At 45.9% G+C, this 26,517-nt stretch overlaps 1 protein-coding gene across 2 annotated transcripts in view; it reads left to right on the forward strand.

Annotated features, from left to right (window-relative positions):
• The first annotated feature begins 2,379 nt into the window (after positions 1–2,379).
• SPTB (spectrin beta, erythrocytic) overlaps positions 2,380–26,517 on the forward strand; it is a 123,977-nt gene continuing 99,839 nt past the window's right edge. For both annotated transcript variants that reach the window (XM_067733333.1, XM_067733351.1), the window contains exon 1: positions 2,380–2,519. The gene's annotated coding sequence lies outside the window, so the exon portion shown is untranslated. The remainder of the gene's footprint in view (positions 2,520–26,517) is intronic.

Raw genomic sequence — 26,517 nt, forward strand, 5'->3', positions numbered from 1 at the left:
GAACTCTTCTCAGGAAGTCCCTGCAGAATTAATCCCTGCTGCCCACAGCAATGACTTCAAATATGAACCCTTATATGAGCTTTTCCTTCTTACCTATTTCACTCTCCCCAGTTTCTCATTCCCACTCCCTGGGATCTGCCATTTTCCTCCCTCCTTATTTGACAATACCCTTTTCCTCTGTACTTCTAAACTTCCTCTCTCCCTCAGTCCTAATTTATCATTTCACTGTAACTCAATTAGCTGTAAAGCATGTGGGGATGCTGTCAGGATAACAGGCTCTGTAGCAAATGAGGTTGTATTGAATTATTTAGATTTCAGCTAAAGTGGAAATAACTAAAGCAGCTGAACAGGTTTGTAAAATCCTGGGGTAATCTGTCCACTGATTTGGTGTTTTTACCATATTAATTTTTTCTCGTGGTTGAAAATTATAAATTTTAAGGCTACAAAGAAATATATGTGTACAACTCTTCAGTTCAGAGCCCTAAAGCTAAGGAATTGTCTGTTTCATGTAGTATATAATTATGTAGCTGCAGAGCTGCAATTCTAGGGTATCATGAATTTATTTAATAACTTTATCCACACAAGGCTTTTAAAAAACACAAATACATAATTTCTCTCCATTTTTTTATTTCAAAAATAGAACAAAGATTTCTACTTGAGATATATGATAGTCTCAGCCTTTGAAGTTGGCCTGTTTTTCTTGAGTTTTCCTTGCCAGAATTTGGTTCTTAATTTTTAAATGAAAAAGACCTTGTTGTTTCTAACTCAGTAAAAAAACAAATGGATTCTTAAATGCTATCAGAAAGGGGGAAGGGTGGCTCACTGCTAATCTAATGGGTTGACCACAAATATTCTTCTATTATCTTCCCTCTATTACTAGTGTGTCTTGGGAAATTGAGCTTAATAAGGGCCCAGACAACAAGGTGGTAGTGTGGAGAGTTCTGTGGCTTTGTAACATCTGTGGAGTTTGCGCCACTTAGCACATCTCAATGTCTAAATGCCCACTCTCAAAAGAGGTGTGACTGCAGCAGGAAGTGAAGTATCTTTGCATATGTTCAATATATAAACTAAGCACGCACATCTGGCACTTAAACACCCTTTTCCTGGTGAATCCTGGAAAGCAGCATAATTATACTCCCAAGCAAATAACTCAGGTGTAAGACTGTTTCGTTGTTAAGAACACCAGGCATCACCAAAGTTAAAACTCTTCTCTCATCTTTGCGCTTTAAATCTCCACTGTCATCTCCAAAACACCTGAGATTACCTGGGCTGATGTCTGGTGAGAAATTGCCTCAGCACGGCTGATGGAGGAAAGAGATGAAAGTTGCAGCAAAGTGTACCACCAAGCCTTACTGAACAATGACCTTGTATAGTAAGAAAGTCAAGAAAGTGGACAGCCTTGCAAGCTGCCACTTCTGTGTCTCTCTCCCGAGGTGACTCGGAGATGCTTTGTTTTTCCTCTCTGGCACCATCGGTTCTAGTGTTTTCTCTGGCCTACAGCATCCCACCCCACCCAGCGTGCGGAAGCGTCCGCTCGCCTGGAAACCGGGTCTGGCCAGGAGGTGTCGGTGGGCTGGGGTGGCAGCTTGCCTGTTGATTACAGTCCCTGTAACGCGCGAGCCATGGGACTGCGGGCTGCGCCCCGCCAGCATTGCCCGGTCCGCCTGGACCACACCAGGTTTGCAAACAGAAACGGAGACACCGAGCCCTCAGGCTGGGGGCGCGGGTCTCGGGCCCAGTGCCCACCCGAGCCCTCCCAGCGTCTGTTCTTACTACCATCCAGGAGAAGCCCCGGAGGACGCTTTCTAACACAGCAGCCCCCGGGAACAATCTGTCCCTCCCAAATCCGCCGCAGCGGGGGCGCACTGCCGGGGCGCCAGCTTTGCCTACCCTATCTATGGCCTAAGCGTGTCTTTTAATATATTTTAAAAACCTGACTGTATACAGTGGGGACGCAGGGCGGGAAAGACTGGAGGGCTCATGTTCGTGGCCAGACTCGCCGCTCTGGGCGAACGAATTAGGCCGGAGCTGCAAAGCCAAATCCTTTCCCCGCTGCAGGGGGCTCGGGGTAGCGCGCGGTGAGGGGCGCTGAGCAGCTATGGGGGCGCTGCGGCCGGCTCTGGCCTCTGGCGGCTCGGGCTCATGCAGTCCGGAGGGGGGCGGAGGCCGGCCCGGGGAGCCGGGCGGAGGCCGGGCAGGTGGCCCCGGGCTTGGAGGCTGATTGGCAGGTGCGGGAGTGGGTGGGGAAGGCGGGGGCTGGGCCTGGCTCTGCGGGAGGCTGCGGCCCCGCCTCCCCGCCCCCGCCGCGGGACTATCTGGTCCCGGCAGCAGCGATGTCCCCCGGCAGGAATGTCCCTCCTCAGATAATGTTATTTATATCTCTGGGCGGGTCCGCGGCTCGGCAGCACCAGGCGCCCGGCGGCCGCTGTGCCAGGAGCCCTGCGCTGCCCTCCTCCCCCTGCGCCGCCGCCGCTGCCACCCCCGGGCTCGGGGTGGCCGCCGCTACAGCCCCAGCGCAGGTGAGTCCCGGGAGGGCCCGGCGGCCAGAGGGAGCTGGGTGCGGGTGCGGAGGCGCGAGGCAGGGGCGCGCGGCGCGAGCGCAGCGGAGGCGCTGGGCCCAGGGGGCGCGTGACGCACGGGGCCCAGGGGACCGGGTGGGGACCCAGCCCTGGGTGCCGGGCGTAGAGCCCGTGGGAGGCCCTGGCGGCTGCGGCAGCTATCGCCCCAGGGCGCGGGAATCCTCGTGGGTTTCGGCGGCGCTTGGCAAGCTGGGCGCTTGCTTTGGAGAGCCGGATCCTGGAGCGTCGCCCGGGGGCGCTGGGAGGACGGTGAGGGGGGTGCGTGTTCTGGTCCCGGGCTGCCTCCTCCAGGACCCCGGCGTGGGGACGAAGGGGGTTCTGCTTCAAGCCTGTCGGACCTCCGCGCTGCCCTCTCTGCCGGGTTCCTCAGCCCTGGGGCCGCTCAGATTCTCTTCTGGGGAACTTGTCTGCGCGCTCCCCGGCAGCCCTGCGCCCAGGCAGGGAGGACAGGGCGGCGGAGGGGTCGGGTCCCCGAGCGTTGGGAACGACGCGGAGAGTGGCCGGGTGCAGCCCCAAGAAGGAGAGATCAGCGTGCCCCAAGCCATCCTCCAAGGACCCCCACCCTTCCTCTCCCAAAGAGTTCCGCTTCTCCAAGCTGCTACGGTCCACTCTACTCTCCCTTGCCTCACGGGTTCCTCTTTCTCCGACAACTTGGCCCTGAGAAATAGCAGAAAGTGGGAGAAATAACAGGAGCTTTAAAACAATCCCCAACTCCCACCAATTCGCCCAGACGTCCAAAGGTGGGGAAGTAGCGGCAGGCTTGAGTACCGTTTCCGTGACAACGAGCCCCACGTAGGGTCTTGATTTACAGCCTATTAATATCCAAACCACTATTTTCAGTGAGGAATTAGAGGCACCAGGAGTTAATAGTAACACGCTTAAATCACTGAAGGAAAATGAAAAGAAACCACAGTTTTGTATGCATCAGATGGTGGAGGGGGGTGGGTGGGTGGTGGATATATAGTGACAGTGTTTTTGCACCAGAACTCCTGTGAGGAGAGGCTAGGCTGTCACTTCCAGGTAGCAGGCAGCCTTGCAAAGTCCACAGCCTTGAGTTAGTCACGATCTATACTTGAATTCCTAAGGGAAGTGATTCAGGCAGCTCTTGAATGAGAGGAGTGTGCAAATCAAAAAAATTTAGGCACCTCTGTACTATCCACTAACCGATTCTTAATTTCAAAGATGGTACCAAATTTTATTCTAGAATTCCTTCTTTGACCACCCTCTGATCCTATGACCTAGGGCAGGTCATTTCCTATTCCAGTATCAGACTTTAACTCTTTTGCTAGGAGCCGTGGGTTCCAGAGTGTCTTGGGAAACTCTTTTTTGGAAGTGCAAAATGTTTAAGTGTACTGAATGCTCAGTACCCAACACAGCTAGGCTTGTACTTGCCCAGAGGCTGTGGGCTAGTTAGAAAAAGGAATATTAGGCTCACACTGAAGAAGAGCCCACCAGCCTTGAAGCTAACTGACTCCTCAGATGTGGGTCATTTATACAGAACTTTATCAAATCCTAGCATAAAGTACAGCTGAAAGACATAAGCCCTACATTACAAACACATGGCCTTTAGACCCCCTTAGCTGTTGCCCTTCTCTTTATCGGTGGTCCAGTCACAATGATTGGGGATGAGCCAGTCCTGTTAATCCCCAATTCTCAGAAGACAGTCTGCTCATGGAATTGAAAGCACCCCAAACCTCCCAGGCATCCAGGGATGGGCCTTGTAGCACAGGCGTATCAAGTTTTCCTGAGTGGCTTGCCCAGCTGAGAGCTGGGATACCACTTTTTGCTCTGGTCATTGCTTCTCCCAAGTGTTCTGAAGGTGTCTTTTAGCAAAATACCTGCTAGATGGTTAGCTTCGGAGTAGGTAAAGGTGTGGCAGGAGGCAGACTCTCCTATATGACAAACTAAAAATGACTATTTTAGGCAAACTAGCTGTGAATGAAAGTTTTGAAGTAGAGTCAGAATCTGATGGTTCTGCCACAGTTCTGGAAACAGGCTTGTTTTTGGTAAATAAAAATAACAGTAGCTTTCTTTCTTTCTTTCTTTTTCTGTCTTTTACATACCAGTGCCTAGCCTGGTGCCTGGCTGGTGGTGCACACTCAGTTAATCTTTGTTGAATGAACGAGGGAATGAGTAAATGAATGCTCAGTGTTTTCTTTGTATTGTCCTATTCAGTTGTCACAATTACTCTTCAAGGTAGCTCATATAATCAACATTTTACAAGTGAGGAAACAGGTTCAAGGAGATTAAGTAATTTTCCTCACATCACTCAGTTGATGAGAGGTGAGGCTGGGATTCAAACTCACCTGTTCAGTTCCACCCTCTTTTAAGGTTCAGAAGTCAGCAGGGGATATAGAAGTATAAACTGGAAAGTTTGGTTATAGGATTGTCTCTTAGCTTCACAATCTTTCACTCTCAAGGCCTCAGGTAATAATTCTGCCTATATCAAAGAAGCTTTAAAAATATTGCTAAAGGTATTGGACACTTCCTTGCTCAGAGGTACTTACCCATGCCCATTATGTGCAGGTCATTGTTTCAAGGACAGAACTGTAATTTTGGCAGTAGTCAAAGCATGGATTTTTTGAAAACAGATTTTCCTTTCAGTCGTGGAATTGGCCAGGAGGGCTTGATGATGCATGGGGACAGCGTGATAGGACGGAGGATGACTATAAAAAATTCATGAGGCAAACGTTATTGAACTGGGAAGGGACCTTGGAAGTCATTGAGTCTAGCCTTCTATTTGCGTAGCTACTTGCTTAAAGGTGAGACCGAACTGTAATTCACCTGGTCAATTATGTGCAGTGGTGGTACGTGCCTTCCATGCTTCTCACCATTCTAGACCATTTCTTTCCTGTCTCTCTCTCTCAAGGCCAGTATTGGGTTTATTTCCTGAAGTTCTGCCTAATATTAAACCACTGACATTTTCTTTCCTTTGAGGGAGATTGTGAGAGGATATATTTTAATATCCAATACTTTCATCCTAGTGAAATCTTAAAAAGGTATTGGAGATAGGAGAGAAGACATCAGGAGTATTCAACTCTAAACTGTTCCATAACCTCCCCATTGCCTGTTAGGTGTACAGATGTATGCATTTTTACACAAGAGGTATCTTGAGACAATACAGATTTTAAGACAGATAATTATGTAGCAGTTCTGGAGCAATGGAGAAGGAAAAGGCTTTAGGGAATTATTGGGACTGTCAAATACCTGTTTTAATCTAAGCCCAGTCACTAAATTGCTCTTGAAGTATATTATTCCAAGTTTCAAATTCAAAAGCAAAATTATACTCTCCATTCAAGACCTGAAATGGTAGGAAACATAACCAGTGGGAAGTTTAAAGTGATATAAAGTACATTTCTTCATAATTTTTTTAAATAAAAAAATAATTTAAAAAAATTAATAACCTTGACCTGCAGATTAACAATTATCAATTGACTTGGGAAGATCAAGAATGAAAATAACTGCTGTGTGGGCTGATGAGAAATTTGACTTTGGAATGAGGACTGGCAGGGAGGTTCAGGGATACTGGGTTCTGAAATCACGTGGCTATATCACTAGTTGAAAATTACTGTGGAAAGAAGTATTTTACCTTAAACGTAGTTTATATTGACTCAGTGTTTTACAGACTGCTGTTTGGTTACTCGTCTACTTTAGATAAGAAATCTGGGGAGGAAGAGTAAATGCAGTGGTCTGTGTGCTAAGATCATCACGGAGCATTTACCGGGTTATCACAGAGAGATGGTTTTTCCTCTGACAACCCCAGAGGTGAGGATCACCTGTTTTTAGAGATGGAGATGGTGATCGAGGGAAGGTGTCGGAGGCAGTCAGGAGAGCTCACTGTCAGGTCTGGCTCCACTCACTGAATTGTCAACTCCCCTTGGTAAATATTTAGAAAATCTCATAGCATATTTCCCTTTGTTGCTGTGCTTATTTCTTAACTCACAGTCAAGCAATCCACGTTCTTCCATTTTCATCTCGCCTTAGCTGACTATCAAACCACCAGGGGATTCGCAGCCTTCCAGCTCACACAGTCTTCGAGGTAGTCATAGACAGAAAATGCTTCTTCAGTGGATTGCTAGCTAGCTTATGACATTCCCAGGCCTCCTTTTCATCTTTCTCTTTCCTTCTCCTGATGGCTGGAGATATTACAAAGCCGTCGTGTCTTCGTACCTCAACGAGGCCTTTTCAGGCTGTGCCGTAATGTTTAATTTCTACATTATACCTGTGGAGACCCGGCCAAGAGTATAATTACAAGGGCAATTAAAATCCAGACATATATCATGTTAGCAGTGGGGGCAAAAGTGGGGCTTCCTTTCTTCCTTTCATTTTAATGCTGTAAATTTAGCAACTGAAAAGGTACAGGGCTAGGAAAAAAAAAATAGAGTTTGCATTGAACTGGGATCAGATCATCCAGGATATTTATGAAAAGAATAACAGGGCACCTTGACAGCTAAAGAACAATGATTCCTTTGAATTATAGTCAATTCAAGAGTTTCCTCCAGGGGCTTCTCTGGTGGCACAGTGGTTAAGAATGCACCTTAACCAATGCAGGGGACACGGGTTCGAGCCCTGGTCCGGGAAGATCCCACATGCCGTGGAGCAACTAAGCCAGTGTGCCACAGCTACTGGGCCTGCTCTCTAGAGCCCGCGAGCCACAACTACTGAGCCCGCCTGCCACAACTACTGAAACCCGCGCACCTAGAGCCCGTGCTCTGCAACAAGGGAAGCTGCCACAATGAGAAGCCCGCACACCACAGCGAAGAGTAGCCCCCGCTCGCAGCAACTAGAGAAAGCCCACGTGCAGCAACAAAGACCCAACTCAGCCATAAATAAATAAATAAAAGAGTTTCCTCCAGCATGAAAGGGAGAAACTTGGATAATCCTGAAAATGAATAAGTTGAAAACCATTTCCATTTATACCAGACTTAAATATGGGTGTGTCTCACTAGCGAATTCAAAGCACCTCAAATAAAATTAAGCACACCTTAAACACATAACTTATGAGGACTGGAAAGAGGCCACTAGCTTCATTCTGTCCCTCTGCTCAGTTCTTGCCTGTTTCTAGAAGCCTCCTAGGAGTCTTCAATCAGCTTCACCTTCCAGAATATTTCCTCAGGGGTAGAAGAGGAAGAAAAGGCCTTTCATAACACTTACTCCAAGCCATAAGTCATAGGGAGCTAGAGCTGGAGAGGCCTGAGAGAGCCATATTCTGAAAGAACAGACACTGGCCACCTACTGTATGCATTACCCTGTTATATGTTGAGGACACACAACATCCGATGGAGACCCACTGGTCCGGTGGGAGAAAGGACTTGCAAACAAGCAGTGATTCGGGGCGCCCTGATTTTTCTCAGGGCGCCTGAGAAAAAGCCCACAGGGGGAAGCATCTGATTCAGGCTGGAGAGTGTCTAGGATTTTCCTGATGGAAGAAGGGAGGATGGGTGAGGGTGGGGCCCTAGGCACATAGCCTGGCATAGACATGCAATAGATCATGATTAGATTAGGGAATGAGGAGTAGTTCTCTGTGGTTGGAGTACAGGCCACAGCACAGGAATGGGCTGAAGGTGTGACCCTAAAAATGGTTTGGGTTCAGTTTGTGAAGAAATTTGAACCATTGAAGGTTCAAGCTGAAATCAGTGAATGTTTTGAGCAGGGGAGGGACCTGATCAGATCCTTGTTTAAACAAAGCTCACCAGCAAAAGAGAAGGGAATGTGAACTAGAGATCAGCCAGTACAAGTTGATGACCACACATGATGTATGGTCCACTTAGTTTTCAGGAGGCCTTTGTAAGTGCATCATCTCATTTTATTCTACAATGACCATGTGAAGAAACAGGGAACATGTCATCATTCCTGCTTTATAGTCAAAGAAACAGGATCAGAAACATACAATGATTTGCCCAAGGCCCCTGAATTTGTAGTAGAACTTGACTTTGACCCAGTTTCCTAGTTCCAAGGCTGGGGCTTTGTCTAGACCTTCTCCATGGAATAATTGAATATTCTGGGCCTTCTGGGTGAGACAGTGATTGCTTTCTTTCTTCAGCAGAATTTTCAGTCTAAGTTCATTGGTCCTGGAAAAAGGGAGGAGGAAAGTTCTTACCGTATTTACTCTTTAGACACAAAACCTTAAGGATGGCCCTCCAGCCTGTACAGAGATGATGTTGCAAAGTATGACTTAATGTCAAGCATACATGTGGATTCCCAGCATGCTGTAGATAAGCAATGGACTTATATGGCTGTCAGTTGATGTTTTGGGTTTTTCATTCTCTTATCCCAAATTTACTGGGCATTGTTATGCATATGCCTCATTTGGGGCTTCAAAAACCTCTTTTTGTCCAGTGATCTTGGGTGCCTTGATTTGTGCTTACTTCAGTCTTCAACAAATATTTATTGAGCTCTCATTTATTTGCCAGGCATATTCTAGACCTAGGGGATATAGCAGTGAAGATGGTAAAAAAAAAAAAGTCTGACGTCATGGAGCACATTCTAGTTGGGTGAGGCGGGTACAAAACAACGACAAATGACAGATGAGTATCTATCATACTTTCAGGTGATATAAAGAAAAAATAGTGCAAAGGGAAAGAGAGGGAGGTGGTTCTAGAAGTTGATGTAGGATGGCTGGGAAAGGCCTCTCTGATGAGTTTTCATTTGACTAGAGACACAAATGAAGCGAGGTGGGGGAACAGGGACGTTTGGGGGAAGAGATTCAGGTTGAGTGAATCTCTCAACCTGAATTGGTTGAGATGAAGGCCCAAAGATGGGGTCACTGCTGTGTCCAAGGAGTGGGCAGGAAGCCAGTGTGACTGGCGTGTTGGGAGCCAGCGGGGAGCACAGGATGTGATGTTGGGGAGGAAACTGGGTCTGGATCATGCAGGCTTTGCGGCCAGGCGACAACTTTGGGTCTTAGCCATATGACAGGAAGTCACAGGAAGTTGTGGGCAGGGGAGTGACTTCTTCAGATTGGCATTTTAGGAGGATCTTTCTGGCTGTCCTGTGGAAGATTGATTGTATGGGACAAGAGTGGAAGCAGGGAGTGGAATGAAAGCTACTGTAAGTGGTCCAGGTAGAGATGGTGGACCAGGGTGAGGGTGGTAGGTTTGGTGACATGCAGCTGGCTTCTGGATAAATCTTTAAGGTAGAGTTGATGGAACTTGGATATAGAAGATGGGAGAAAAAGAATAAGTCAAGGATGATTCAACTGGTTTTGCTCTGAGCTACTAGAAGGATGAAAAACCCACTTACTGAGATGGGGATATGTCTTATCAAATACACTGTGGGCTACTATTTTTGATTTTTGTTTTCACTGGGGAGTTCGTTTGGAATAGACTCAGGCAGATACACCAAAAAGGTGTTTTATTATGAGTAGCTCATCTGTTTGTTTTGAGGTAAAGCCTCAGATGTGGAGTTAGTTCTTTGTGCTTTGTTCCATTACTTTTAGGTCATTCTCACAACATCTCACTATATGTGATAGAGATTAAGATATGGTACAGGGCTTCCCTAGTGGTGCAGTGGTTGAGAGTCCGCCTGCCGATGCAGGGGACGCGGGTTTGTCCCCGGTCCGGGAAGATCCCACATGCCGCGGAGCGGCTGGGCCCGTGAGCCATGGCCGCTGAGCCTGCGCGTCCGGAGCCTGTGCTCTGCAACGGGAGAGGCCACAACAGTGAGAGGCCTGCGTACCGCAAAAAAAAAAAAAAAAGATATGGTACAAACAAGATTGAGATACATGTCCATTTTTGTAATTAGAAATGTCTTGAATTTGCTGATTAGAGCCCACTTTTTAACACTATCTGGTTGTCATTTTTAAAAGAACTTTTAAAATTATAAAATGAATTCACGCACATGGTTGAGAAGTGTATCCACATTGTACAAGGTACACAATGAAAAGTCAAAGTCTTCCTTCCCCTACCTCCAGTCCTACTCCTAAAAAGTTACCAATGTCAGCAGTTTCCTGTGTATCCTTCAAGAAAAATTCAGTGCATCTATAAGCATATGGCATGACACATTTTAAAGTCCTAACTATAACCTAACAAAAGCATGTGTTCGGTTTCATTTTTTGTGACTCAGTGGCCCTCAGGTATACACTTCAATGGGCTGGAATCCAACTTTCTACCAATTAAGGTTCTCCCTCTCCAAAGCCACCGCACATGGGAACATCGTGTTCATCATACAGTGCCCCTTCTCAGAAACCTACAGTGGTTCCTCTGTGGGTAGAGGCGGAGATCCAAACTCAGAAAATGACTTTTTAAAAGCTATTGTAATCTGGCTCCCATCTCTTTCTACCCTTCTCTCTTACCACTTCCCATCACAAACCCACTACTTGAACCAGGGTCATCTGCTTCTACTTACTGAGTCCTGAACATTTCTCCCAAAGTCTTTTGCATCAGTCTTCCTGGAACACTCCAGCCCCCAGTCATCTCTCCCTTCTCCAAGTTTGTTAAAGGGCTAGTTACAAATACTACTTAATTGAACATAATCATAGACTTCTTTTATTGTCATTTAACTTTTCTTGTGTCTATTATTTGTTCAACTAGACAGTTCTTAAGAGCAAGAACTGATTTAAGAATTGCAGTCACAGGTCTTACATAAAGCTCGGCCTAATGCTTTTGCACATAGAAGTTCAACTAGTAATTTTTGGAATGTGCACTTTGACAGTCATTCCCTAGCGGGGTGATGCTGTTACACGGGGATTATTTTAATTAAAACTTGTCAGATGATGGCTGCCAAAAAGGCCACCTTCTTAGTGATTTACAAAGATGTCCATTCCCAGGGAATGGTAACTGGACGCTGCTCCTTTGGATAAAGAACTTTCTGATACTCCTGGCCTCAGTCTCTTGTCCCTTCCTCAGATGGCATTGCATCTAAATGTCAGAAACGGGGTGTTTTTATTTGCTTCTAAGTGATGTAGAACAGGCATTTAATGAGCATGGCAACCATTCGAGTTTTAAAAATTGTTTTAAATTATGATAAGTATATGTAACATAAAAGTTTCCTTTTTAACTATTTGAAGTGCTCAGTTCAGTGGCGTAAGTATGTGCTCATTGTTGTGTAGCCACATCATCGCTGCCATGTCCAGAACTTTTTTTTTTTTTTTTTTTTTTTTTTTTTTTTTGCGGTACGCGGGCCTCTCACTGTTGTGGCCTCTCCCGTTGCGGAGCACAGGCTCCGGATGCACAGGCTCAGCGGCCATGGCTCACGGGCCCAGCCGCTCCGCGGCATGTGGGATCTTCCCAGACCGGGGTGTGAACCCGTGTCCCCTGCATCGGCAGGCGGACTCTCAACCACTGCGCCACCGGGGAAGCCCCAGAACATTTTTCATCTTCCAAAACTCAAACTCTGTGCCCACTGAGCACTAACTCCCACTAACACTCCACAGCACCTGGCAATCCCCACTCTACTTTCTGTCTCTATGCATCTGACCACTCTAGGTACCTCAGGTAAGCAGAATCGTATCATATTTGTCTTTAGTGACCGGCTTATTTCACTTAGCATAATGTTTTCAAGGTTCGTCCACGTTGTAGCATGTGTCAGAATTTCCTTCCTTGTTAAGGCTGGATAATATTCCATTGTATGTATTTTTCACATTTTGTTTATCCGTTCATCCATTGATCGGCACCTGGGCTGCTTCCCCTCTTGGCTGTTGTGAATAATGATGCTATGAACGTGGATATACAAACATCTCTTCAACATCCTGCTTTCACTTCTTTTGGGTATATACTCAGAAGGATACTCCATTATATGGCTGGATCTGTCTATTTTTGACTTTTTGAGAAACGAAGCCATGCAATTTTAAAATTTCTCCCTGATATTTGTTGTTTTCAAAGGGAAGGGCAAAATCTATTAACATCCTCACCTTGGGGACCAAACTGAACTTGAAAATTGTTCCTTTGAGAACACTATCTTGAGGGGGTAGTTTGTCATCAAAGTTCTTGAATTTGTCCCTGTGTTAGTAACCTATTTTTAAACGCTAGACTTTTAGAGGACAGGCAGGAGATGTTTAATTTGCTTGTAGAACATGTAGCCCAAACTCAGGTGGGAAGAGTGTAAATATTACATGATGATTATTTCAGCCAAAATAACTCCTTGAGCTGAATGACAAGAGTTTGGGTTGCTTCCAGCTCCTTTTCTCTTGCTGTTTGCCCTTGGGCAAAGAACCTTCTTTTTCTGACTTTTTCAGGTGCGTGTGTGTGTGTGTGTGTGTGTGTGTGTGTGTGATGGCACCTTAATATTTATTATTATCCTTAAAATTTCTTCACAGATTTCCTTGTAATGACTGTTACTTCATCTTTGTAGCCTGGCCTGACAGCCCTTCTCCTTCTCCAGGTCCTGGGGTAGCACCGAGTGCTTCCTCCTGAATATTTTTGAGCACCTTTCTCATTCCTTTGTTACAACAAGGATCATCTTGTTTTGCAATTGTGCACTTGCCTTCTAAACCTTTAGGCTGTGCTTCTTGTGATGGGGAACTGGGTCTTACTCTTTTTTTTTTTTTTAATTAATATTCCCAGCACCTAGAGTCATGCTTGGTACGTAGAGGGGAGTGGCTCAAAAATAGTTATTGATTAAAAAAGTAAAGACTAAATGAAACATTATTATAATAATTGCACAATTAGAATAATGAGTTATTATAATAAGTCAACATTTATTATGTGATGGCACTATGCTGAGAGCTTTTATATGTATTTGTTATTTCGATTATCCTAATTAGAGAGATAAAAAAATCAGGCTTAGAGAAGTTTAATTCCCCCAAATTACATACCTAGAAGATCAAAGCTGGACTTGAACCCTGGCGTATATTCTAGAGTGCTAGCTTGGACTCACCACGCCTACCATATTTGGCTGGACATCAATATTCCACGGCTCTCAATTCTAAGAGTTTCTTTTGTTCTTTTATCCTGCATCTTTACTGATCTGAAATTAGAGAGGTAATTATTTGTATACCTTTATGTGTTGCTTTATATTTTCAATGATTTAACCTAATAGGCTTGAATCCCCTGATTAGCTGTTAATAAATAATGGATGTTCTGAATCCTATTTCCGAAACAGTTCTTTGACATCTGAGGATGAAGGTGCTAATGAGTACTGTACAATATACCCACTGTCGTAAGGCAGCTCCCCCTATCGCTGTACTAAAACTGCTTTCAAAGGGGTCTGATACTGTCAAATGTGATGACCTCCATCTAGACCCAAGTCCCAGGTTCCCTGCAATATTTGACTATTAACCACTCTTGCTTTGAAACTATGCCCTCCCTTGGCTTCCTTTTTCTCCTCCCAGCTTGCTTACTATTGCTTCTTTCTGCTTGTTTTGTTCCTTCCTCGCTACCAGTGTTTAATTGTTGAGGTTGCCGGTGCATCTAAACCCTCATCTCTAGCCCCGGTCTCCCGTCTCAGTTCCAGGCTGCCTTAGAGCGGTGTACTAGCTGTCTTCATTTGGTTGTAACAAGAGGTCTCAAACTCACCATGTAGCAATAGGACCTCTTGGCCCCCTTCTTCACCCCCAAACCTGCTCTTCTGCCCTTTCTTACAGCTGGGCTCATGTTGTCACCACCCTCCCAATCAAGAATCTCAGCAACTTTTGTGGTTATTCTTCTTTTCACACTTCCACATCCTGTTGGCTGCCGGCTCCTATACATTTTTTCTCTAAAAATGTCAAGTTAGTTCCTTTCTTTCAATTTCCACTGTCCCTATTCGTATCCTATGTTTGAATAATTGGCCTTCAGTCTCTATCTTTCTAACCCATCTTACTCCCGATCTCAGAATTATTTTTAAAAACATGAGTCTGACTGAGTCATTCAACTGCTTTAAAACCCTTTAGTCATTCCCCGTTGCCCCCAAATAAACTTTAAACAGGTAGGAAGGGACCTTCACAACCTGTTCCAACCTCCTTTCCAGGCTTCATTCTCTCTCTGTTTACCCCACATTGGATGCTTATGACTGTTTAAACTTGGGGTGCGTTTTCATGCCTCCATGACTTTGCTTCTGTTGCTTTCTAGGGCTGGAATATCTTTTTGCCTTTCCTCAGCCGTGAACTCTTACACAAATGTCCCTAAAGTCCCTGATCAAACATAACTGCTTTGATGCTTTCCCTCTTCCCTAACCCAGGAAGACACTACACTCTCCTCTGAGCTCTTACGCTGTCACTTTTCACGTGGTACCCTGGCTGGCCGTATACAGGCGTGACTCTCCTTCAGATTATGAGTTCCTCGAAGAAGGGACATTTGTCTGGTGCCCACGGGGGAGCTGGTGCCTAACTCAGGGTCTGGCTCATGGGCGGTGCTCAAGAAGTGTTGGTTGAATTGGGTGATAGGGGAAGTTTCAAGAATATTCAACACTGAAAATAATCCCCCACATTCTGACCTATAGACAATTATGAAGAAGGGTTAATGGGAGACACACGCTGTTGACGGATTTGGGGTAGGGAGTGGAGAGGTATGCTTTAGACCTGAGGAGGCTACCTTCCCACCTCTGTATTCCCCAATTGCTTTCCGTTTAGCAGAGGGGAAAGTAACTGCCGACTTTTAACTTGCATCATCAGAATATGTCTAGTGCTAGAAAAATTTAGTTATTCATCGAGAATACAGTCACTCCCACCTCATTTTTCAGTGAATGTTTGAGGCTGACCCTCAGAATGCAGCTATGAAAGGCTCTTTGAGTGGGTGTTGTCAGAGCAATATACACGAGATTTGCTTTATAATAGTGAAGAGTTAGAAAAACATTTCAGAAAAAAAGACCCTCAAATTCCTGTAGAGAGGTTTCATTTTTTTCTAGGTGCATTTAACCTTTTTTGTTTGTTTGTGCTTAAGGCATGTCAACATAGAGACTACCTTGTAAAATATTACAGCGCTTGTTTCTTGGTATGTTCTGCCCTGCTTTTTGCCTTACCCGGGCAAGATGTGAGTTTCACCAGTGGCTGGACTCCCCAGCATACTGCTGGCTCAGGCCTTTGAGAGTGTTTTGTTTCTTTCAACAAAACTCTCTGTCATGGACACACTCCCACTGCAATCCAACCGCTCTCTTCTTTTGCTGTGTTCTGTGCCCAGTGGTTGATAGGAGCTGGGTTTTAGCTTCCAAAGGCAGTGAGCAGGGCTGCTAGGCCTTTATAAACATGTGCAGGGGTTCTGAGATGAACTGATAAACGGAAGGCCCTCAAAAGGCTGTGGACGCATGTGCCCGGTAAAAAGAGGGGCAGAGGACAAAGTTAGGTCTCATGCGGGGGACCTGAGGGGAAAGAAACAAAGGAGGGGACTCAGGCAAGATAACTGAAGGCCCCAGAGAGTCCTGAGGGGCATAAGGAGGCCAGTGATGAGCACACAGCAGTCAGCAAACTTGATCCAGAGGTGACATTGAGCGTGGGGTCAACTAATAGCGGCTTCTAGAAGGTCTAGATAGAATGCCATGGATGCCAGTGGTCACTATCCCATCTCAAGGATTCCTAGTTGCCATTGTAAAGGTTACCAGCAGGCTGACTACTGGTTAAGTGGCCTGGCTGCGTGCTTTTTGAGTGAACAAGCCTTTTTATTTTATTTTCGGGAATGATTTACTTTGTATTATGTTAGCTGTGGTCTGGTCTCTGTTTTCCCATTTAAAATCTAGGCTATTGCTGGTGGGGTCAGTGTCTCAGGCTCTTCCTTTCTCTGCAAGGTGAATGTTACATTCTGTACGTGCTTTCTGCAACTGTTGGGAATCTCGATGCCCAGACATTTAAAATCTGAAGCAGGAGAGTCCCTCACGGTGGAAAGTTATCAGAAGAATGGATGTGTTTACAGGCACAGAGAGTGAGACCCTGTGTTAGAACCAGAGCACACTGCTCTGGGGTAGGAAGTAGGTACCCTCTGCAAGGCAGGGACCCAACACCCGTGAGGACAAACGAGGTCACTTGCATTCAAAGCTGTGTGAAACCACTTTGCCAGGAGACTGGAAAAATACTCGACCAGCAGCAGGTCGTTGGGTGAGCTGGTGGGTGCGGAGTAGAGCAGGTAAGTCAGTACCGTGCCCTCAGTGTAGCAACTCCATCGGCAGCCCCGGTTTAGCTGCTCTCACTGCTTCTGACCCAGAAAACGCTCAGAAAATGACTGCAGTGAAACACATCTTCAAGGTGAAGCTTTCAGTCCAGGTGGGGGAGGGATGCGGAGTTGATCCCAAGGGTTCAATACTTACCTCATAAATGTGCTGGGAGCCAGCTTTGTTTATGCTCTGACCCAGAGGAAGTCACTTTACATCTCGCCCTGTTTCCACCAGCAACGAGTGCCTTCTGCTTGTTTTGCATAAGCCTTGCACCTCCTCTGCGGAAGAGGCAGGGAATGAAGTGGGAGCTATAAAACTCCTGGCGTCATAAATCTTTGCAAAAACAGCAGTCTAGTGAGCAGCGTATTTGGCTGGCAAGTAATCATCACAGTCTATACTTGGTTTCTCTGCCTGTGAAATGGTGGGAATGCTTTCTCATTGAAATGTAAAGGAGGTCAAAATGAAATAGCATATGAGTTTTCCTTTTTAAAAACCTGATGCTTAAAGCATCAAAACAACTCAAAGAGAGATGTCCTATGGGTAAAAGGTACTCTCTGAGCACCTTGCAGACATCATCTTATAACCTAGAAATTTTCTCTGAAGAGTATCTGGTTCAACTCGCCTTTTTGTTTTGAACCAATAAGGGAGATCCGCAGAGGGGAGCTGATTTGCCTAAGGTTGCAAAGTTAGTTAGTTGCAGGGCTCCAGGTAGAACCTGGGGCTCTTGATCTATGGCCCAGTCCTACCTCTCTCTCTGCCTCTCCCCCTCATATGTATATATATGTATGTTGTGGTTGCTTTTTGTACTATACTACAACTTGCCCTTTTCATTTAATGATGAGACACTTTGGATGTCTATCTATATCAGATTATTAGATTGCCCTCTTTCATTCTTCTTCTTTTTTTTTTTTTTGTCTGCATTGGGTCTTCGTTGCTGCGCGCGGGCTTTCTCTAGTTGCAGGACCGGGGGCTACTCTTCGCTGTGGTGCGTGGGCTTCTCATTGCGGTGGCTTCTCTTGTTGCAGAGCACAGGCTTTAGGTGCGCAGGCTTCAGTAGTTGTGGCACGCGGGTTCAGTAGTTGTGGCTCGAGAGCTCTAGAGCTCAGGCTCAGTAGTTGTGGTACACGGGCTTAGTTGCTCCGCGGCATGTGGGATCTTCCCGGACCAGGGATCAAACCCGTGTCCCCTGCATTGGCGGGCGGATTCTAAACCACTGTGCCACCAGGGAAGCCCCCTCTTTCATTCTTAACAGGTGTATAGTATCTTATGCTCCTTCTGTTTCTCCATGATGACTTTAATATGTACAAGCAGCACCATGGAGTTTGAATCCTTTTTTTATAATTAGTTTTTATTAGAGTATAGTTGCTTTACAATGCTGTTAGTTTCTACTGCAGAGCAAAGTGAATCAGCTATATGTATGCATATATCCCCTCTTTTTTGGACTTCCTTCCCATTTAGGTCACCACAGAGCACTGAGTTCCCTGAGCTATACAGTAGGTCTCATTAGTTTGGAGTTTGAATTCATGTTACTGATGTAAGAATATTTTATATTAGCATCCGGGGAGGGGAACAACTTCTGTCAAGGTCAGATGGTTTGAGAAATCTGAGACCTTGCTTCTGTTTCCTGCTGCTACTTACTTGTGGGCCCCTGTCATATGCCAGGTGCCACGCTTGGGACTTTAAATGCTTTAACTCATTTAATTCTCACAACAGTCCATTGAGTTAGATATAATTCCTATTTTACTGATGAGCGGGTTGAGGCTAGTCAAGCCAGATTTGCTTAAGATCACACAGTCAATCAAGTGCCAGGCTCCAGATTTGAACCCAGATTTGCTTGACTCCAAAACCTTTTTCATTGTCTGAAATCTAGGACACTAGGAAGAACGGTTATGATGGGTTTAAAGCTCAGCGTTTTTCATATCTTCCAAGTTTTGTTGGTATAGACCCAGCTAAGGGTCCACTACACACACCAGTAATGATATGGAGGACCAAGTAGAAGTGGAGCAGAGAGAGAGAGTGATGTGAGGAGGAGGGACAAGGGGTGGCTGCACTTCAGGGCACATTATTGTCTGTTATGTGCTAGGCTGTGCGGGAAACACAGAGGGACTGACTGAGACACAGCTCTCCACTCTTGGGAAGCTTCTGGTTTGGCAATGGGAAAGACTCACGTGGGACTGACTGTATCACAAACTGCCCCAGGGTCTCCAGGAAGCTAAGGTTGGTTTGGGCCAGGGGTCCTGGGAATGCAGACTTCACTGAGCAGCAGCCAGCTGAACTGATCCTGGAGACAAGTGCAAGTTCCCCACTGGCCGAGTAGGGGAGAGGGCATTCCATAGAGCAAATGGGGGCACGTGCGACATAGGAGCCTGGTGTGGCTACAGCAGAGGATGAGTGGGAGGATGTAGTGACCGAGGGGCCCAACAGTTAGGATGGGGTTAGATTGTAGCAGCCTTGAATGCCATGTAAAGAGCTTGTAGTTTATATTTTAGGTCCTGGGGGCACTGTCCAAATATTTGAACAGGGGCGTGATGTGCTGTCAGCTTGTGTTTTAGGACATCCTGCAGAAATGTAACGAAGGGCTCAAGAGGGTCGAAACCAGGGCAATGGGAATGGAAGGGACAAGGTGAATCCAAGAGATTCTGTGAAGTCCAAGTATCTGGACTTTATGTGTGAGGTCAGACCCATTGTCGATTTTTGTGGGCCCTGCCACATAAAGGACCAAACGTATTAAAATTTACCAGTATCCAGATGCAACTAGAGATTATCATACTAAGTGAAGTAAGTCAGAAAGAGAAAGACAAATACCATATGATATCACTTATATGTGGAATCTAAAATATGGCACAAATGAACTTATCTACAAGACAGAAACAGACCCATAGACATAGAGAACAGACTTGTGGTTGCCAAGGAGGAGGGGGGGAGGGAGAAGGATGGACTGGGAGTTTGGGGTTGGTAGATGCAAACTATTATATTTAGAACGGATAAACAACAAGGTCCTAATGTATAGCACAGGGAACTCTATTCAATATCCTGTGATAAACTGTGATGGAAAAGAATATTTAAAAAAACGTCTATATGTGTATAACTGAGTCACTTTGCTGTACAGCAGAGCTTGGCACAATGTCGTAAATCAACTATACTTCAATTAAAAAATAAAATAAAATAAAAAATTACCAGCATCGTATTTTAAATATAATGTTTTGCTGTCAAAAATATTTGAAGGGATTTTGGGGGGGTTATATATTAGGTTTTTTTAAAAAATTGGAGTATAGTTGATGTGTAATGTTGTGTTAGCTTCAGATAAAAAGCACAGAGACTCAGTTATACATATATATGTGTGTATATATATATATATTCTTTTTCAGATTCTTTTCACTTACAGGTTATTATACAATATTGCATATAGTTCCCTGTGCTATACAGTAGGTCCTTATTGGTTATCTATTTTATATATAGTAGTGTGTATATTCATCCCTCCCCCTCTTGGAGTTATTCTTAATTTTGATTTTACAGTGTTAATTTTATACTTTGGCACCAGTCAGTTTTTTTCAAGTCTTAGAGTATATTCGCCAGTCCTTAAAATTCAGTGGCACTAAGGTGGGGGGGAAGGGGAGCTGTTGAATACGACTTAGCATTTTCTAGCTCAGGTGTCTGGGATGTTGGTGTTACTAATTTACTGAGATTTAAGTCTTAAAAGAAGGAGGCGCTCTGAGGGTGGGGAGGAGGCACAAAGCAAGAGTTCAGTTGACCATGTAGAGTGGGAAGTGTTGGCGGCATGTTTTGGTGGAGCTGCTGCAGTGAATCTGGAGACCAGGAGGCGCTGGGGTTGGGAGTGTTGATGTGACAGCCCTCAGTCAGCACAGAAAGGGAGAGGATCACATGAGGGAAGAGAATAGACTTTAACTTTGGGTAATGCCCACATTTAAGGGATGAGCAGAGGAAGAGGACCTAGAGAATGTGATTGCCGTGTAACAACATACTGAGGACGAAGAACCAAGGGAATCCAAAGCCATCCAATTCCAGCTTCAAGAATAGGATGGTTAATAGTGTCTGATACTGGAGAGGGATGAGAGGAAAGGCTAGGAGGACGCCGTTAGCCCGTAAGAGGCTCAAGTGACCTTCAAGAATGTAGTTTTAGTGGAGGGTCCCATTCAATCATCCGGAGTTAGAGTGAAGCCATGGTGAGGAGGAGAAGGCAGTGAATGCAGACCGCTTTTCTGAGAACGTGATAGAAAATGGGTGGGTTGAGAAAGGTCCAAGGAAGTTTGGCGGGACATGATTTTTGGGCTGAGAGGGTAAGGAGCCCTTGGAAAGGAAGCTGGACTGAGAAAGGATTGGTGGATGGTTGAGGTCTCTGGGAGGCTGGAAAGCACCGAGTCGTAGGGTAGCCGACCAGCCCAGTCACACCTGTGCCCTGACATTGATGCAATTCTGCACACAAGGCACCATGATGGGTATACCAGGGGCATCCCACCCTTCAGTGAGGCTGTGAGGTGACTCTAGGCTCCTCAAGAACAGGGGCGTTGTGTGGACTGCCTGCTCTCTCTGCCTCGAGTAGTGCCTGGCACAGCAAGATGCACCAGTGCGTATTTGTCAGTGCTCTGGTGGACTTAGCGTTCCTGTCCCACAACGTCCTGAAGCAGGTCCATCCCTCCTCTTTTCTCATGTTCTACCGTGGGACGTATGATGTAGGTGCGGCTCATGTAAGTTTGGAAGCTTGGTTATAAAGCAGACGTTCTCACATTCACACTTTACACCTACCTGCGTGCCTCTCCCCTTTTCTCAGTTCCCTGCCATCTCAGGTCCTGCCTCGAAAATGCGGACAAGTGAGTTTGTACTGGGACTCCTTCTGTGCCTCTCAGTGCTGAATTCTGGGGCACCGGGACTTTCTGTAGAAGCCGGGAAAGAATATATGATGATCCTTTAGGGGAAACAAAGGGGCTCATTCAATGAGTTGGTGAAAGATGAGTCTCCTTTGTTGATGGAGATAAGAGAGGATCTGGTTTCCTGAAAGCTCTCTGGGTGTGAATGCGCTTTCTTTGCTTGGTTCATGTCACTGGGGGATTTCCCTGATGGCCAATGAACAAGAGGGATCTTTGCTAGGAAGCGCTCCTGCCACCCCAAACTCTATTTTGCGGGAAGGCAGAAACCCAAGGATCAGGCCACATTTGCTGTAATGCTCTCAGATTCTAAGAGTATGAAGAGTTTTATTCAATGGGAAGAGTCTGACTTATGTTTTGGCAATTTTACATTTCCTGGTTGAGATGAGCTGGGAGACTTAACTTCTTTTCAGGAACACTTAATTTTTTTTCCTTTCTATTTACAATTATAATACAGAGCTTTACTAATGTAAGATATTGCAGAAATACAGACCATAGCAAATGAAAGTTCCCCATCACCCACTTTCCTTATCCCCTAGATAATCATTCACTACAATTTGAGGCATATTCTGCCAACATTTTTTATACATATGCTAATAAAATATATGGTTGCTATTTATTTTCACAGAAAAGGATTTCTGTTATGGATACTATACTATTTGACCATTTACATTGTTTTACTCATCAGTACACAAGGTCGTCTTTCCACATATGTATACCTGTAGGTTTTCCTCATTCAAAATGGTTCCATTGTATGGAAAAACCGTACTTATTTAACCAATTTTTAAATGATGCCAAATTAGGTTGTCTTAATTTTTGTGTGTTTTCATTTTGTTTTGGCTCTAACCAATAATATGGAGCTAGTTTTAAACTGCTGGGAATGGATGGCCTGTTTAAACTAAGGGGGCTAAAAAAATGAGGCCAAGTTTAGTGGGGATGTATAAGGCTGTCTCCTTGATTCCCTCCATTCTCTCCATTCTCAAAGTAGGGAAAGACCTCTCCTGCAGCCCAGGGAAGTCTCCTGTCCCTTCTCTCAGGCAGGACCCAGGCACAGACCTTTTGTTATGAAATGTACTTAGACCAGATCACACTGCCATTTTGTTTTGCTTCTCCCCTTTCCTTCCTTCCTCTCTCCCTCATGCCTTCCTTCCTCTTTTTAACTCGGTGTCCAGTTGCAGCATCCCCCCTAGTTCTCCTCTATTCCAGTCACCCATGAGTGTCCGGGCTCTGCATGCCTTCCTTTCCCACAGCGGGCTTCCCACCATTCCTGACTTTGATCTTGTTTTATGCCCTGCTAGTGTTTCCAGTTTCTCTAGACGGTGCCCTTGTTTGTGTCCGCTGACTTCCCCTGTAGCCTCATCTGCAAAATATTTTAAATCTACTGTTCCCCAAGTCACTTGGCCTACCCTTTAAAGGATTTAAATACAAATCAAGCTTAACACAACTGCCCCTTTGCCCCATGTGCCTGCTACTTATCCTCACCCTCTGTTCACTGTACTGTGAATAGTAAATTTCCATTCCTCGCGAGGTGACTTCATTTCTAGTGGAAACTCCTGCCCTGGGTTGTGGCAGAAAGAGTACATTCTTTGGCTATGGTCTGACCTGGCTTCGAATCCAGGTTTTAACACTTACCTCAGCAGGTAATTTAATCTTTTTGATCTTCATTTTCCTCTTCAGTAAAATGGGGAATAATGATACCCACCTTGCAGAGTAGATAGGGTTGCACTATGGACTGGATAAAAATGTGTGTCAGATGTCTGGCACGTGGTAGGTGAGCAAAAATGATAGCTACTATTGTTATGATAGCTTGGTTTCTCTTTAGCGAATTTGTTAATTTTTAGTGAATCTCATTATGTGTTATAAGGGGTCAAAGAACCAATGCATCCAAGGTCTTACTAGAAACAGATCCTATAGTGATGTAAAATTTTGAACATAAATATTTTTGCCAGTATTCTTGGCAATAGTAAATAAAATAATTAATAAAATAAAAATTTAGGACAAGAATTTAGCTATCTCTTTGAAGTTCCTTGTGCTAGAAATCATTTGTCTTTCCCGGAGAATGGTTGTCTCCATTTATCCCAAATGGTTCCCAGAATCTGGAATTTTTTTTTTTTTCCCTCTGAGGTCCAGCAACTTGAGTTAAGGGATGCTCTTTGTGGTTTAGTCATTGCCACAAAAGTGCATGAAGAGTTTCTTAGCAAAGACTTTGCCAGTTCATTCGGGGGTTTGCCATAGATCAAGAATGGCAGTGGTTTTCTGGTACCCTCAGAAATTGGCTTACTCTAGTTGCTTGCAGAAGGCAAGCTGCATCTTGGGGTTTCATACTCAGCATTCTAGAGTCACTTGGTCTGGAGTCTATTCTTCATCTACTGGTTTCTTGTGCTAATCCCCCAAGGTGAAGCACTGGACCACAAGGACAAATGGTAAGGAAATTAAAACACAGATTCAAATTTTCTTCGAGTTCCCAAGGAAAACCAAGCACTTTGTTCCCTGCACACAGAGGTAGTGAACTGGTCCAAGGTCCCATAGCAGATCAGCAGGAATTACAAGCTTGCTTTTTATCTCTTGTGCCTCTCCCACACTTGGGGTGAGTTGTCCCTCCCCTCATGCCCACTAAGGAACAAATTTTGAGGACTCCTGTTCTTTAGGCAGAGCCCATCTCTTCTGAGGTGTTTGGAACTCCTGTATGGACAGGCATTCCATAAAGCCTGGGAACCTTGCATTGCCCTGGATGGAGGGATTAGAAAACGCAAACTATTCTCTCCGTAAAGTTTGTTCCTGCCGGTCCTTTTGGGGCAGGTTGGCTAGTACAGTCTCTTTCTTTTCAAATGGAAGAAGGCTCTGTGAGTAAGAGAAATGACTTGCCCAGAGCATCCAACAGTTGCCGTCAGCAGGACTGAATTTCCCCATCAAAACCCGGCACCTCTTGCTCCCTCGCTGAACCTGGCTGAGGCTTGAGGGGTGTCCTGCTGAGCTCGCTGAGCAGTGGGCTCAGAGGCAGGTCTGCGGAGCTGACAAAGTTGGTTGGTCTGATGCAGAGGGAAAGAACTTGGCGGTGGGGTCCTCCCACCAGATCTTTCCTCTTAGGTGGCAGTTGCGGAGAGTCCTGGGGAGGAGGCCCAGGGAGGGCTCCTGGCCTGACCTTGTAACCTGAGCTTCAGGAAGCTCCTGTCTCTGGAGGTGAGCTGCCTTGTAAAACAACAGCAGGCCTGTCTGCTTCTGAAGCAAGGTGCCTGGAGAGACAGCCTCCTGGGCTTTCCTGCCTTTTGCCTGCTAAAGCCAGTGGAAGCTATGGACCCGGCATTAGCATATTGCTTTTTCTTCCGTCCCCTGAACCAGGCGAGGAGGCTCTGAAGCCAGCTGGGCTGTGTGTGTCCTTGCCATCTGCCAGGCCTCACTCCTCGGGCCAGAGCCTGGGCTTCGGCCAGGGCTTCCACAGCTCTGCCCAGCATCCAGCCCTGCGAGCCTCTGAGTGGCACTGCACAGGTGTCACACTGGGGTCCCGCTCCAGCCCTGTGGGGCAGGGTGGCTGGGAGAAGATGGGAAGGGGTGGGGCAGGGGTGGGAAGGAGGAGTTCCTGAGTTTTCTCCCCTGCTGGGGTTCACTCACCACAGTCCCTTGGTTGCTTCTCTGGTGTGTGTGTGTGTGTGTGTGCGCGCGCGTGTGTGTGCGTGCGCGCGCGCGCGTGTGTGTGTGTGTGTGTGTGTGTGTGTTTTGGGTTTCGTGGTCCCAGTGACTACAAGATGAATTGTGTGTGAGATCCAAGTTTGGAGGCCGCTGACTAAGAAGAGCTTACATTTCTCTTCAGCCGGTTACGTTGTGTTAGAACATAAGGGGCGATGATGTCTTGTGATACTGATACTTGTGATGAGGAAGTACTTTAACACAATCTCTTTCTCTCTCTTTCATCTCCCTGAACTATAAAGAATAACTTTTTAGGGGGTTGTTTTCATATTTCATAAAGAATAGTGTTTGCGGGAGGTGGGTCAGGGTCTCTGTGTCAGTGCACCCTTATTGAACCACCCAGACTTTTCTCCTGGGCACTCCCTTGACGGTCGGTCAGTCTGTCGATCAGTCTGTCTGTCTCTCACATGTTCTCTCCTTCTCTTACTGCTTTTTCCAAGCTGCTGCTGCAGCTTTTTTGTTTGATTCATTGCTCCTCAAAGCGCTCCGCTGGTTGGAAAGCCCTTTGCCCGGTTAGTGGCTCATTGGGGCCACCCTTCTCTTCCACGGAGCACATTGATTCCAGGAATCCCTGCTGTCACTTGACCACAGAGTGGTGGTGAGAGGCGCCTGCTTTCTGGCGAGTTGCCGTCAGCGAAGGACCAGGGCCCCAAGGATGATCTCACATAGGCGCCACTTCCTGAAAGGGGTGATCACGGAGCCAGGCCCATCTAAGGAACGTCAGCAGACCTTCTCAGCCAGCCTCTCTCTGTGCACAGAAAGCTCATTTGTAGGAAAGTTTCTGGGGTGTGGTAGCTCTATTATTTTGTTCACCAGGAAATGATACCAAGTTTCTCAGTTTTCTCCTTAATGAAGGGCAGAACCTTGGCCTGGAATAAGGATTGAGTCTCCCAGCATCCTGGAGGATGGGATGGGCGGGGGGGGGGAGTAATTTGAGGAGCTTTCCTCTCACCCATGTGGCTTTCTGGGCCTGGGCCAACTAGTGGGAATCCTACAAAATCAGCTGAGGCCTAAGTGATATAGCGAGTCCAGAGTTGGACCCTGTGGTGGAAGAAGAAAAAGCAGTATCCAATCAAGAGTCTGGAAAGTTTTGGCCCAATGATAAGTGCTAAAGTTTGCACTGGGGGAGATCCCAAGCTCTTCTGAGTCATCCACCCTTCCCTCTCTCTTGCTGTTTTCCTAGAGCCTCTAGACACACCCAGGTTTCTCTCATTGGATAACCTGTCCTTTGGCCCTGCATCTCTGTCTGCCCACCCTCAAAACTACATACCCTCCCTCTACAAACATTTTGAAGGAATGCACTATACTCATGATTTTGCTGTCATTTTTTCCAGTCCCCACTTTCCTGGACTCCCATCCCCATGACTTTACAG

Source organism: Pseudorca crassidens, chromosome 1, assembly GCF_039906515.1.
Source record: "Pseudorca crassidens isolate mPseCra1 chromosome 1, mPseCra1.hap1, whole genome shotgun sequence".
Taxonomy (NCBI): domain Eukaryota; kingdom Metazoa; phylum Chordata; class Mammalia; order Artiodactyla; family Delphinidae; genus Pseudorca; species Pseudorca crassidens.